A 13039-nucleotide genomic window follows, 5' to 3' on the forward strand; every position below is an offset into this window, starting at 1 on the left:
GGAAAGGTCGGCAGTAAATGATTTGCGCGAATGCTGCTCGGGACCTGGGACGGGCGCCCAGAGAGGAGTGGGTGAGCCGTGGTTGAGGTTGAGCCAGAGGTGTGCAAAAGTATTTACGTGCGGTACGGCAAATGACCCGAATCATGTAATTAACACTGGTGGAAGTGAAGCTGAAATGTGCTGAGCAGATTTCACCCAATTTACAAGAGAAGGAATTTGTTGTGGTTACGAAATAATCGAGGTCTTAGAGAACGTGTGGAATCTTCACATGTATTGTGACCCAATGTTGTGTAGGCAGACGTGCGCTGATGGTACTGTTTAGAACTTGAATCCTTGGAAATAACTGATTGGCGTAATTAATGTTAATAATCAGAAAAATGCAGACCGTTACTGCAATTTCTGTTTACAACATATTTGGAGGATGGTGACCGGCGTAAATCCCACCCACGTGGGTCTTCTGTGTCAAATACCACATGCGAAACATCGCCAGGTGTATAGGAGGTGTTACTATTTATGACTAGTGGCAAAAAGACCAGCTTTTACTCGTAGATTCGATGATTAACACGTAGCTTTGACCATTTGGTTCTGGTCGAGAAATGAAGACGACAAAATTTTTAGCGGATATTTGGTATCATCAAATTTTTGATAATCGAAATCGCTCCTACGTGAGGGTCAGGTGCATCATTGCACTGGCGGTTTGTTTCTTTACCCACTAGGATCCGGTATATGATAATAAATTAATCACCTACCGGAATTTCCCAAAAGTCGGCGTATAATGGAATTTGTTCCATAATTTTAAAAGAATTTTAAAGAGACGTAAGTTCAAAATTATAAATCTTCGAGGAATCGTGACCACCGTGACGTTTTGGAACCTCAGTTTGAAAAAATAGCATCATCTACAGTAGAATTTTAACATTTGAGGAGTTGAAATACTACAACGAATGAATAAAATAAGGATAATGCGTGGGCGTGTGCGTGTACGAACGAGAGCTCTGCTTTACATAATTGAAAAGGAAATAAGGGCGTTATTGATTTTGGGCCATTATATCGGGTGTGTGTATTCTAAAAACATTTTCAAACACGAATTTTCCAAAAATCTGGTTCGGAACCGTCAACACCGTGTTTTTTCGATTTAGCTCATGCACACATTTCCAACAATCTTTTAAAGATTTTTAGGCAACTTATCAAAAATTTCAATTTGTCAACACAATTTTTTCAAATCACCTCGTCCAAATGTGTTTCCCAAAATTTTTTAAGAATTTTTAGTCAATTTTTCAGAAATTTCATGTTTTCAGTATGAAAAATGATTCATTTTTAAACCGAATTTTTCGAAAATCTTGGTGCGGGACCATTAATTTATTTTTTTCTAATAAGATCGTCCTGAATTGTATCCCAGAATTTCTTGAGGATAAACTTTTCTAAAGAGCTCATTATTTATGCACAATCTTTTTACGATTTTTCGAGATTTCGTTACGTTTAAAAAATTCCGTTTTCGAAGCGAATTTTTAGAAAATTTTAATCTGGGACCATTGCCACTTTATGTTTTAGTATCAATTCGTGTAAATGTATTTTCAGAATTTTTTGGGGATTTTTGGGCAGTTTTTCAGAAATCTCAAATTTTCAATACCTCTGTCTCTTATAATTTTTTTGGTTTTTTCGAAATTTCAATATTCCAAGAATTTCATTTTCAAACCGAATTTTTCGAAAATCTTCACACATAATTTTTAAACTAACTGGAGATCTTATCACAGAATTTTTTGGCAATTTTTCAAAAATCAACTTTTTAAACCCCCTGATTTTTTTCCAAGATCTCTAGATATTAAAAAATATATGTCTTCCAACAGAATTATTGAACATTTCATAAATCTCTATTTATTTCTCAATCTGAATTTCGAGGTTTCCAGGTTTTTAAAAAAACTCATATTCAAACAGAACTTTTCGAAAATCTTAGTCGAGGACCATTAACACTGTTTTTCGAATCAACTCTCCAGATCAATACCACTACATCTCTTTTTTTAGAATTTTTAGTATTTTTTAGGTTTTTTTGTGAAAAACTCAATCTTTCCACACAATTTTTTGATTGCTTTTCCAGATTTCGAAACATTTAAAACAATATTTTTCCTAGAATTTTTTGAGGATTTTTGGACAATTTTCAAAAATCTCGAAATTTTAATACCCTCCCGTGTGAATCTTTAGACATTTTTTTGAGATTTCGAAATAAAAAAAAAATATTTTCAAACTATTATCAACACTTTATTTTTCGAATTAGCTAGTTGAAATCTATATCCCAGATTTTTTTTACCATTTTTGGAGATTTCGGAATACTAGAAAAATTCATTTTCAAACCGAATTGTTCGAAAATCTTGGTGCGGGACTATTAACTTATTTTTACTTCCCGAGCGTAAGCAAAGGAAGTATTGTAATCGAGTCCGTCGGCCGACTCTCTACTTTTACGTTTTCTCGATCTTTCATGACCCCTAGAAGACGAAGAAATAGGTCTCCCATTTCCGTCTGTCTGTCCGTCCGTCTGTCCGTCCGTCTGTCCGTCCGTCTGTCCGTCCGTCTGTCCGTCCGTCTGTCCGTCTGTTGTCCCGGATTTTATTAGACAGATAATCTCCGAAAGTACTCGACCGATTGTTGTGAAATTTTGTACTTATATTAAGAATATCATGTAGATGGTAAAACGCTAACCAAAATTTGTCTAATCATCCCCACCACTAATGCGATGACGTCACTTCAAAATTGCACATAGTAAATGGGTTTTCAATTGTATAAAATAACATAGTCCTACACATGTAGTTTACAACTCTGAATCGACTTTTCACCCGAAACGTCCAGATTTTTGGAAAAAAAATCAAAATTATAAAACAACATTTTGAAATTTAATTTTTAATCTGCTAACCAGAATGCTTTGAAATGTTGCAAATGTTTTAAGGCTATAAAGAGCATCATAAATCTTTAGTCAAAAAATATTTGCTTATCCCCTCCAAAAATTTGATGACGTCAGCTCAAAAGTTTGCCGAATAAATCATATCTAAAATGTACAAAATATGATGAGCCTGTACTTGTCATTTATCACTCCATTCATATTTTTTGGATTTGCATATACAGGGTGACTCAAAAAAATTAATGAATGCGTAAATATATTTTATTGATTTAATCAGGAACTACAAAACCGAATGCTCTGAAATCTTGCAGATGTTTTAAGGTCATAAAGAGCATAATAAATGTTTAGTCAAAATATATTTGCTTATCCCCTCCAAAAACTTGATGACGTCAGCTCGAAAGTTTGCCGAATAAATCATATCTAAAATGTACAAAATATGATGAGCCTGTACTTGTCATTTATCACTCCATTCATATTTTTTGGATTTGCATATACAGAGTGACTCAAAAAAATTAATGAATGCGTAAATATATTTTATTGATTTAATCAGGAACTACAAAACGGAATGCTCTGACATCTTGCAGATGTTTTAAGGTTATAAAGAGCATAATAAATGTTTAGTCAAAATATATTTGCTTATCCCCTCCAAAAACTTGATGACGTCAACTCAAAAGTTTGCCGAATAAATCGTATCTAAAATGTACAAAATATGATGAGTCTGTACTTGTGATCTATCACTCCATTCATATTTTTTGGATCTGAATGTACAGGGTGACTCAAAAAAATTAATGAATGCGTAAATTTATTTTATTGATTTACTCAGGAACTACAAAACCGAATTCTTTGAAATCCACTGCGAAAAAAAAACATAATAGGCATACAGTCGTCACGTTTTCGACAGCGAGGGAAGTACTGTCTAAACTCTTTAGACCAATTTTTTTCTAATAAGATCGTCCTGAATTGTACCCCAGAATTTCTTGAGGATAAACTTTTCTAAAGAGCTCATTATTTATGCACAAACTTTTTACTGTTTTTCGAGATATCGTTACGTTTAAAAAATTACGTTTTCAAAGCGAATTTTTAGAAAATTTTAATCCGGAACCATTGAGAGGTTATGTTTTAGTATCAATTCTTGTAAATATATTTCCAGATTTTTTTGGGAATTTTTGGGTAGTTTTTTTAGAAATCTCAGATTTTCAATACCTCCCTCCTTTATAATTTTTTTGGTTTTTTCGAGATTTCAATATTCCAAGAATTCGAATGTTTTTGAATTTTAGAATACTAAAAAAATTCATTTTCAAACCGAATTTTTCGAAAATCTTACTGTATGTTTTTCCAAGTCAAATCTTTTTCCAAATTTCGAGAACAGTTACAGTGCAATTAATAAACACAGCACGCTTTTTTTCTAGCTTTTGCATCTAAACCTCGTTTTATTTCTCTTCAGTCTCTTTCTAAATTCGTATTTACGAACTTCCTGTCGTTATCTCTTTGTTTCTACCAACTTCGTTTTTGTCCTTACTCGGAATTATCCTTATCTCTCATTGTTTTTTCCTGCGTTGCCGTATTTTGTGAAGTAAATACAAGTAATTATTAGTTTTTTTATTTTACTAAACATTTTAATTAATTCATTGCTCGTAATTGTGATTTTTATTCGTGGAAACGCCTAAACCTAAAACAGCAAAGTACGATCCAAAATAAAATTTTCATGTAGAGGATGTCTCAACAGTCTGGTGGCAGAAGATTGCACATTTATTCTAAACTGTTAAAAAAATCCATACAACTGTTTTCAAGTACTTACGAAACTTTTTTTTAATAAAACACCCATATATTTTTACAAATTTAAATATATATTCTTCAAAAAAAAATTGGAATTGAGGATTATGTAGTAGCCATTATAGCTAACAATTAATTCAATGTCAGTTTAATTTTGTGAAACTTGATTTAATTGAAGCTGAAAAACCAGTCGCGTTGTAATCCGAACAGATTTTTTTTCTAATTAAATGGTATTACAGTGAAGTGCCTAGCGAAGGAACAATTTGGCGAATTTCTGAATTCATTATGCAAATTCTGCCCTGCAATAATCCCATAATTTCACATAAGTAGAAAATTCAGTTCTTCAAGTCAGTTATAAAGTAATTAGGGAATAGTTTATTATCATGATTATTTAAATTTACTTGTAAAAGGTATTAAAATCATTTCACCATCCAGTCTTTGATGTGATGATGACTCGATAATTACGAAGAATCGTGACAAATATATTACATAAATTTATGCAAATGTCGAACGCTCGTAATATCTATACATTCCCGAATTGTCCACATACTAGCATTTTAATTCTTCAAACTGGAATGTGAATGATCATAACGTCATCCTTGATCTGAAATTTTTTAATCAAATGTGTGTTTTGTGACGGGTCATGAGCAATGGGACACCTGTATAACTGGCGATGTTTTACACCGAGTATTTAACTCGGTGTGCCAAAGTCATAATTATAAACATTAATCCACAAACGGCGTATTAGTCATATTTTGAGTAATTCGCGGTTTCATTTTTTGCTCAGTAAACTATTATTACTTTTTGCGTTATCTCTGCAATTAATATTTGTGGTTCTCCGTATCCGTAATTAGAATTAATTATTTATTCAGAGCTACGAGATGTTAAGCTATTATTTTGAGTAATTTTTCAGAGTTGATCACGCATAATTCAAATTAAATCCGGTCAATGTTTTTGTGGCTTATTTTATGATACAAGCTTCTCGTTTTTTATTGTTGTATTAAAACAATTATAAGGGCAATGAATTACGTTTTTAAGGTGAACATTTGTAGTTTAAACTTGTCATTAAATTTGGTTTTTACGGTATATGTAATTATTTCTAATAATTGGCGAAATGGAGCGTGTTTGCTTGTTAAAGGTCGTACAGAAATTTTATCAAAATTATCGACGTATTAAGTGCATTACCGAAATAATCCCGTTACAAAAAAAACTGATAACAGGGTAATTGCTGTTCAGAATTTCCTTCCTATCGGTACTTCTTTTAATAAAATTTGTTCACATAATTCGTGGTACGATCGGAGTCATTCCTTGATGTGCGACATTGTCTTGTCATAATTTGAGTTATTATTTAATATTTAAAAAAGTAAAAATTTCACTTTCAATTTTTGACGTCGATATGATTGATCACTTCCCAAATTGCAAGAATTTTCTGTGTATCATCCTTGAAATGAACTTTCGAGTTTTATTATCGTTATTTGCAGTTAGTGAATCGTTTAAAATAGAAATCACAAATATTTCAGATACTGTATGACTTATTGTTTCCGTAACGGCCTATGACGTTTTTATGGACCAGAAAAATATTCAAAATCATTTTATATTTCGGTATTGAAAGTTTGAAAAATGTGAATATTGAAAAGGCGTTATTACCCGGCAATCCATAAACGTCCTTATTTTCAGTGGGCGTAATATAGATTAATCCGAAAAACGGAGAAGATTAAATTGAACCCACGCCGAATTTGTAGCAAAATTAAAATGCAGACTGCCTTCGTCGAGGGCCCCCTCACCTTTATCGAATTCTACGTAACACATCACTAGCCTTGTTTTTCGACCTATTTTATTGAGATTCGGCAATTTTAGCGTTGTCATAGCTTTTATAATTCGAGTGTGGGTTCGAATCGGTTTTTAATTCCGTTTGCTTAATTGTAACAGTAAAATTCGGAAACGGTTGTTTGAGGTATTTGATATAAAAGTCGTTAAAAAGTCGTATGGAAATTTTATTAAAAAACGAGGCGATAGTTATGAAGTTCCGGAAGAATCCTAATAAATTTCAGAACTGTGATGGGGGTGTTTGAAAATGATCTACTCAACATCCGTTTGCAACATTATATTTTTACCGTATCGGCAAGTTAATAACAGTTACCTCACTTGATATTTTCATAGGTTTTTTCCATATATCACACTGGTGTTGCGATAACGTATCTAGTAGGAGTGTCCCTTTGTGTATTTATAGCCCAGAACATTCATTATACACACAAAATGCAGCAAAAATCGAGAATTCCCGGTGTAAAATTTAGATAAAATGAGTTTAAATACTAGGTGGTTAAAAATTACTATCGAATTATTTGTGTACGCAGGTTATAAATTAATTTTAATCACATCACTGTCAAGGATAATTATGTAGGCGAGTTTTGGAGGTTCAAACTGGACCACCGATTTCGACCCGTAATAAAATTATTTTGTTAAAAAACGCAAAAAACTTCGGGCTTAATAAAAAAACTAAATGACCATAAGATAATGTAATCAATTAAAAAAAGATTCGTAATTGCCTTCATTGGTTTTGTGTGATTGTAAAAACATTTTATATTACACCATTAAATCCTTTTTGCATGAAGCTTAAATTACACCATTGATTCGTGGAATTTGTGACCGTGGTCGACAGGTTTTGTAAAAATTGCAGCCACATTTCTTATTTACGAGCTATGGAATTTCAGGCGCAAGAAAAAAGGGAGGTTACAAATTGTTCCTACTGATGCAGTCAAATTTGTATAGTTTGTCAATGTTGATGTAGGTTTTATTTTTAGAAATAATGAATTCCTTGAATGCGTGAGTAATTTTTAGAGTGTTTTTTTCTTATCAGATTCATCACATTGTGTTTAATCCAGATTCAAATGTAAGCAATTATATTATTAAGTTTTATCAGCTGACATAAATAATCCTATTTTTAAGGACTGATGCAGGGTCAATCATTAGTCAAAGGCATGACCGTGGATGGATATTTTAAAAACTTGAAAATAGTTTGATAATTCTAGTTTAGAATCGATTAAAACCATTTTGTGTTTGAATGCAATATTTCTACGCGTCCACCACATGCTAAAAACGAAACAAATTGCTTTTATTAATCTAAAGCTTTTAGCGAGACCGCAAAATCCACATTTTTGTAATTTTAGACGACTTTCGCGTTAGATTCAGTCGTTTTCACAACGGAATCCACATTAAGCCAGGATTGGGCGGACCTTTATCTACCCCAACCTATCTTTTCATCAAATTTATTCCAAAATCCGGCATAATTGCCCCTGATTTATGTGGTTAGTATAACTTTAGATAACTGTATATTACAAAACTGAAATCAATATTTACTCTATCGAAATACCAATACAAACTTCGCGAAAACAACATGTTAAATTTCACGTTAGTGCTTGGGCAAGATCATACTTTCTACTAAAAATTTTAATCAATCAAGTTTGTGTATCATTTTGATCATAGTGATGTAGCGGTACCCTAACGACCTTGGCGGTCCCAAAATTGGCAAAAACATTCTGCCTAATTACAGACATCGCCGTATAATCATGATTCTTCGAAAAAGATGGCGAAATGGGTACATCGACACACACACGTTCAGATTCTTATCACCAATAATAAATTTGAAAAATAATAAATTGCATTTTCCCGTGAAACCATTTGTATAAATATTTGAGAGTTCGTTGCGGTGTTTCATCTAATAAGCCATTTGTTTGGTGTAAATACAATATGTACTCTAGGAATTGTCGTCTGCTGTTTATCTTTACAACTGTGTTCTGATAAAAGTATAAAAGTTTATTGTATGGGGTTTGGGGTTAATCGCCAAGTTTGAACAGGAAGTGACGTACGAAAAATATAATATTTAACGTTGTATTTAAATTGGAGGCATTAAGATACTTTAACTTTCATTTGTCCTCTTAAAGGATACAATTGGGTCATTCCAAAATCTCGGAAGATTTTGAACGTACACCACACTATACGAGAAAACATACATAAATAATCATCTTGTGTAAAAATAAAATAAGAATGCTACAATATTTTTTTAATTATATTAACTGGCCATCACAAATTAAAAATAGAACTTCATTAGTACCTCAAGGGTCGAAATTAGGACCTCTCTTATTTCCAATTTACGACATTGAATTATTTGATACCGTTAAGCATAGTAAAATACAAACAATTACAGATGACACACAATTATATTATTATTTCAATCCAAAAGTTGTCAACAACACAGGTATCATCATAAATACTGACCTCGAATGCATAGCCTCCTACTCATCAGAAAAATATTTATTTCTACTAGAAAATATAGAGATGCTTTAAATTGTCACGTAAGTTTGGCCATCGATAACAGAAAACTGCCAGTAGTTTAAAAAGGGCGAAAAAATTGAGCCTATTTATTAATCACGATTTAAGATTTAAAAGTCATGTTAAGTTGATTGTAAAAAAGGTTTTTCTTTTTCGGGCCTAAACTAAAAAAATACTTCCATGACCTCAAGAAAAATAGGTCTCCGTTTCCGCCTGTCTGTGCCAATTTTATAGTGGTGGTTCATGAATCCGCCTTAATTTTTTACTCTGAACATCCAGATTTTCGTAAAAAATTCGATCAGCACGTTTTGTTCCAGTATACAATATTGTCGTGGGGTAAACTGGGTCGTCGTGTCGCAAAAATGTTGAATTACTATCGCGAACGTGGCTGGTATGGGTCATAATTTTTTTATTGATCAAATCAAGAACGATTCACCCCAGTTCTCGAAAATTTGAGAATACAGTAATGTTGTGCTCGCCTATATTTAATAACAATAAAACAAGAATTATCGTAATAATTATGTACTTATTCAAAATAAAATTCAGAAAGTTTTGCCCATAATTAATAATTTAAGTCGCCTCCTCTGTTTTGTGGGGACAAAATCATTTAAATCAAGCAGCTTGCTGGGTCCTTAATCTTTGCATTCTTTCGAGGTATAAACATAAACAATCGAAGATAAGCTTGTACTTTTTTCCCGTTGGTTATCTGAATTAAATATATTTCATATTATTCGCACTGGTGTTATTTCGGCACTGGTTTTTATTTTATAGAGGTTACAATAAAGCAAAAATCGGATTCCTTGGATTGTACTTCAGGGGCGAAATAACCTTGGATCAATTTTGCTCCTTAAAGTTGCTGTACTGTATTTATTAAAATTTCAAACTAAACATACGTTACAAAAAAAAAAAAAAAAATGAGGTAGTTAAAAATCGAAAAAGTTTTTAAACATAGTAATAATCTTTTATTGTTCAAGAGTAAGATCTTAATTACAAGACAATCTAATAGAACTTAATAAATTTAAATACACATTCGATCTTTAATTTAACAAAAATCGAGTGTTCGAATTATCAATGTCAAAATTGAAAATTCTTAATATTTTTATTTTTTATTTTTTTTTATTTTATTAAATTACGTCCCCCAACAGGCACCGAGGCCCAATTACAGGGGAACGGGACATACACGTTACACCCAGAGCCATGGCGGGAATCGAACCCACGACCCAAGGTGTAGCGGGCAAGCATGATGCTAACTAGCCCACCCCGGGTCCTTAATATGTAACAGATGTAACTCACAGTGTAAAAAAAAATGACCCATGAGGGGATCGAACCTCCGACCTGCACGGTATTAGCACAACGTTTACACCCACTATTATTATACAGGGTCAGTCATCTAAAAGGGACTCCTCGAATAACTTCTTTGTTTATTAACCAAAACTAATCATATTAAATTTGGAATTGTAAAAAAAGCAACGGAAAAAGTATATGATGAAATATTGAAATCTACAGAATATTATTTTCTCAATTTTATAGTAAAATAAAATTTCAGATAAATTAAAAAAAATCTGATAATATATTTTTTTATTATTAGTAAAGTGATGCGTATATAGATATTATTCTTCTTTATTTATAAACTAAATTCCATTAACGTGGGATAATAAAAAAAAAGTTATTTGAGGTGTCCCCTTTTAGCTGACTCACCCTATATAATTTGGATTTTTTTTGCGAAAATCTGAATGTTTAAGGTAATAAAAGCAAGGGGGATTCGTAAACCACAACTGCAGAAGTATATTATTTTATAAACTTTAAATAGTACTATTATGCAAAATACAGGACGTCTATACTTGTTGTTTATGAATTTGCCTTTACTTCTCGTCCTAGAAGTGCCAATTTTTGGAAAAAAAATCACCGCTTTACACCAAAACTTTCAAACTAGCAAATTGACTACCGTGAAATTTTAAAACAATTTTAAGGTTATGGTAAAAAAATTTCGATGACGTCATCTCAAAATTTTGTTAAATAAATACTGTCTGAAATATGTAAATTTTAATATGATCGAATAAAAAAGTCGTCCAGGAATCTATGAAACTTAATGTTAAAATAACTATGTTGGCAACACCGTTCTTTGTTCACTTTGACAGTTGTTACGGGCCAATAACTGTCAAATTAAGTGTCAAATAGCTGCAAGGCCAACATCTTTATTTTAAACATAAATTTCATGGCTTACTAGACAACTTTTTCTTATGATCACATGGCATTATGGGCTTTCGCTTAGAGTTTACCGTACTTTTGTACTTTTTAATTTGCTTATATAGGATATCCTAAAAAAAATCTGTACTTGTGGTTTATTAATTTGCCTTTACTTTTTAACCTAGAAGGGCCAGTTTTTGGGAAAAAAATCAAAACTGCACCAACATTTTGCAATCTAACTTTCAAACTACAAAATCCACTGTTCTCAAATTTTGTATAATTTTTAAAGTTGCGGTAAAAAAAACTCAAGGACGTCATCTCAAAATTGTGTGAAATAAACACTGTCTGAAATATGTAAATATTAATATCATCGAATAAAAAAAGTCATCTAAAAACCTTTGAAAATGTAATGTTAAAATTTTGGTAAAACCGCATTCTTTTGTTAACTTTGACAATTAATGTCAAATAACTGTCAAATAAAATCCCAAATGGTTGCAATGCCAACATCATAATTTTAAAAATTAATTTCATAATCGACAAGAAATCCTGTGTTTCGATCGGTATTATGATCTTCCATTTATGATTTTCCAATTCATCGTCTATTTTTTAATTGAATACTGCAGGTGTCTCAAAAAAAAAATTCTGTACTTGTGATGTATTAATGCGCCTTTACTTCTCGTAAAAATCTACATTTTTGGAAAAAACTAAATTTTAAACCAATATTTTAAAAACTTTCAAAATACAAAATCGACTACTCTGACTCGACTACTACTGTGTAAAATGAAAAAGAACCACGATATCCTTAACATTAATAAAATTAGTTTCGTTGATTTTCGGTATTAGATATCGTCGTAGACCACCAAAGCTGATTTTTTCGATTTTTTTTAGATTTTCAATTATTTACAATTATTACAACTCTGAAAATTGAAAGAAAAATCAAGGTTATTAGTCTGAATTAATTATTCAGTTTTTGATAGCGCTTTATATTTTATTTGGTTATTGTAAATTTAATTTTCTACCTATAAGTTAAAAATCGAGGCAGGTTCATAGACAACAAGTTTAGGGATGCTTTTTTTATAAAATTTAAGCGGCATTTAGTGGGGGATGCATTTTTAATAATTTTTGACATATCGAGAATCGCCCGCTTATGACTCGCCCTGTATAATAGATAGTTTTTTATCTCATTATATTTCATAAACAATAATAAATAAATCTGTAATTTCCGGTTAAATAGGAAGTATAAAAAATTGAAAACATCATCTGCAAATTACATTCTATCCATGTATGCAGGTAAAAATTTAAAGAAATCGTTTTTCATTCCACGGAAACAATTGACCGTTTCGATATTTTTGCACACCCTGTATGCCACAGAATAAGGACCTATTATTATTATTATTATTTTATGGCACATAATAATCTACAAAAAAAAAACAACTAGATTCGACAAGTTGCGTTATATTTAACCAGCCTAATCTGCTTATCTACACCAAACATTATAAAGAATTGTATCATTAAGCTTGTAACATGTGAACAACCTCGAAAATTTTCGCGGTAATAATTTCCGAGACTCCATCGAATGATTGACACGCACCAATAATGAGTTTTCGCAATACTCAGGGGAGGCCTCGTCGACATTAATCCGCGTGACTGCCGACGTTCGTCCTTCGTCCATTGTGAACTAATTCCAATTGAAAAACACGAACAACCTCCTCTTACGTAATCCCGCCATTATGTAAAAAATACGAACGATAAGATGAGCTCCTAATCTCATTCACGGCACGCCAAACCGAACGATCAGAGCCGGCGGCCATCGTCACGTGATGCCATATTTCCCGTCACGTGACTGGATTTTCCTAATTTTCA

The 13039-nt window shown here is 32.1% G+C and overlaps 1 protein-coding gene across 3 annotated transcripts in view; it reads left to right on the forward strand.

Annotated features, from left to right (window-relative positions):
• The window catches only part of Src64b (Src oncogene at 64B), an 85162-nt gene that overhangs the window by 64228 nt on the left and 7895 nt on the right, over positions 1-13039 (forward strand). The window lies entirely within an intron of this gene.

Source organism: Zophobas morio, unplaced genomic scaffold (genome assembly GCF_036711695.1).
Source record: "Zophobas morio isolate AGI-343-1 ecotype UQ-CSIRO unplaced genomic scaffold, CSIRO_AGI_Zmor_V1 ptg000031l, whole genome shotgun sequence".
Classification (NCBI taxonomy): domain Eukaryota; kingdom Metazoa; phylum Arthropoda; class Insecta; order Coleoptera; family Tenebrionidae; genus Zophobas; species Zophobas morio.